Here is a 2867-nt window from a genome sequence, read left to right as displayed (position 1 = left end):
CTGCTGGGCATCGTGCTAAATATTATTTAAGCTTATTATCCCATTTATTTTCATGACAACCCTATGCAGACCTTTGTTGAATTTAAAAATTAATGCTTTTTATTTGCTTGTTTCTTTCCTAGAAAATGTTTCAAACAGTTCCCACTATATATTAATTTGGAGAAAATAAGCACAGCTATTTAAAATTTCAAGTGACTGCTTTTTTTTTTTCCAAGTCGTTGGCAGTGGGTGTCACCACAGCCTGAGCTGAGGGTCTTGTGCCGAGATGCTTCAAAGCCTTATTAAAAATGTTTGGATCCCCATGAAGCCCTACTACACCCAAGCTTACCAGGAGATCTGGCTGGGAATGGGGTGGGTGAGTGTTGTCATTTATAAAATCAGGAGTGCTGATTAAAGAAGTAAAGCTTTGGAAGCTTCGAGTTCTGGCCCTGCTCATAGCCATCATTAACCAGCTTGGGGCACACATCAGGTGGAAGATCAGTCTGGCTGTAGGTGTTGGCCTGCTCTGTTAGCCGGGAACACGGAGCTCTGCTGCACACTTGTAGGCGAGCTGTGTCCTTGTAGTGTGAATAAATGTGACTGTGAGGTGCAAAAAAAATTTTTTTAAATAAAATTTCAAGGGACTACACAAAATGAAAATATTTGTCAGCCAAGTACGCATGTTCCCATTGAGAGACAACTACGGAAACAAAAGGAATTCCAGGTAATCTATAAAATATACAGTGATTATTGCTGTATCACTACCTAATCTTTGTCGGCGTTTCTTGGAGATGACTTCATAAAGTCACTTCTCAATATACTGTAGGCTCTGAATTACAATCATGAACGGCTAGTATGTAGCTGTGGCTCCGACCAGGAAACAATATTGAACGTTACTCATGACGTTAGTTTTACAGAGGAAGAGGCAATACTCAATGGGATGGACGCCTGGCCTCAGGACAGCTGTCCTCTCCCTTCTGAGCTGGCTCTGCAGCGTGGGAAGAGCATGGCTGGGCTTTGGGGGGACACAGGGCTGGGCTTAAATTCTGACTCTGGGCAAAATATTTATCTCCTCTGAGCCAGATTTCTCTGCATGGAAGGGGATAATTCTATGTCCTTGGTTTGAAACCACTGGCATGGTGACCGCATGGCCATCCTTCATCCTCTTTACCTTTCTCTGACAGGCAGTTGTGACTCCTTAGCGTGTAGGAAAGAAGGAAGGAAGCAAGGGTGAGATGGAGTCTTCCCTGCTCTCCATTAGCTTCAGTGTTTCCTCTCTGGCAGGCGGGTTCTATTACTGCTCTGCAGTCCCTACTGTTTATTTGGATGGTTGGAAGAGGAAGGGGAGCACGGTGACTGCAGCCGGGCATCTGGATCAGTTGGCAAGAGCAGCTTGGAATAACACACCCTATGAATCAGGGGTTTTGCACATCATGCCCTAGGGGTCACAGAGCAATTCCTCAAATACAAAGGACAGCAAAAGAGAAATACCATTTGTAAAATGGGTAATACAGGATCCGGGTTGTGAGAACAGGTTCCAAAGCCAGGCCACCTGGCTTGAAATTCTACCTCTGCCACTTGCCATATCTAGAACCCTTTGCACATTACTTCACCTTTCTGTGCCTCAGTTTCTTCATTCCTCAATGTGATAATTATTAGAGCCCTTACCTGATATGAAGTTTCCATGACTTAATATGTAAAGCAGTAGAGTGGAGCCTAAAATGTTGTCAGCCCTGCCAGGTGTTTACTGCTGTTATTAATGATTACAAAATAAAACAATGCCAGCTTGGCTGCCTACATTAAGAAAGTGGAAATTAGGCTCGTTAAAAAATGTAATTAATATGGGTTGTTTCCCTCCACACCTTAAATTTTGATCCTGGTGTGTGGGTGTGAATAACTGAAAACAATGCACAGTTGAAACCAGCGTGTAAGTTCCAGGAGATGAAATAGAGCAGAACCATCATATTTATGGTTTTCACACCAAACCTAAAATGAAACCAGGTTTGCTTTATACTGGCACCTGCTTTGTTTGGTTTGGTTTTAAAGAGTAGGTGGTCTCTAAAAGACAGTGTGCCCTTTGCTAAGTGTTTCAAAATGTCTGATGAGGATTCAACATTTGAACTAAGACTAGGCCAGGTGATTTCCATTATAAAAAGTAGGCTTGATTTGTAAAATGCAGTTAGAACCTCTGAAAAAGAGCACTAAATCTTTCTGAATCTAGTATCATAAAGACACAATGATATGATGTATCGTCATTTGTCTTTTCTTCTTTTTCTGTCTTTTCTTTTTTCCCACTGCAGGCTAACTTAGGAAAAAAAGCTTGAAAAGTAGAGGAAGACCTGACTTTAGATTGCCTTTAATTGCTTGTGGGTAGATAACTTTCCTTGCATCTGGATGAATTTTCTTTTTCTTTTGTATTTTTTTTTTTTTGAAAGAGAGAGGGAAAGAGAGAGAGAATTTCCAAGCAGGCCTGGTGTGGGGCTCAATCTTACGACCATTAGATCATGACCTGAGCCAAAATCAAGAGTCAGACGCTTCACTGATTGAGCCACCTGGATGCCCCTGGGTGGATTTTCATATCTATAGTTACCTCAACCTCAACACAATTAGGAAACATTCTCTCTCAAGACTCATTTATGGGGCTCCTCGAGTTCCGTTAAGAGCACATCGTTCACCCAGTCCATCCTCGATACCTTTGAGTCATTGTTTTGATCATAGACTCTTGTTAAATCTACATCTGGAGAAACTGTGAAGCCTCTTTCATTCCCAGAGCCAGGCTCATCCTCTGTCACTCTTCACCTTACAGCTTAGCTTGGCCATATTGGGTTTTAGGCATTTTTATGGTTTTGGGTCTTAAATATAAAATTTTCCAATAAGATTGCTTTAAG

At 41.8% G+C, this 2867-nt stretch overlaps 1 pseudogene; it reads left to right on the top strand.

The window, feature by feature from the left end:
* Positions 1-256: 256 nt before the first annotated feature.
* LOC144322958 (ATP synthase F(0) complex subunit j, mitochondrial pseudogene) lies at positions 257-448 on the top strand (annotated as a pseudogene).
* The last annotated feature ends 2419 nt before the right edge of the window (positions 449-2867 follow it).

This window comes from Canis aureus, chromosome 11 (assembly GCF_053574225.1).
Source record: "Canis aureus isolate CA01 chromosome 11, VMU_Caureus_v.1.0, whole genome shotgun sequence".
Classification (NCBI taxonomy): Eukaryota; Metazoa; Chordata; class Mammalia; order Carnivora; family Canidae; genus Canis; species Canis aureus.
The sequence above is the reverse complement of the archived record's forward strand: the minus strand, read 5'-3'. Positions and strand labels throughout refer to the sequence as shown.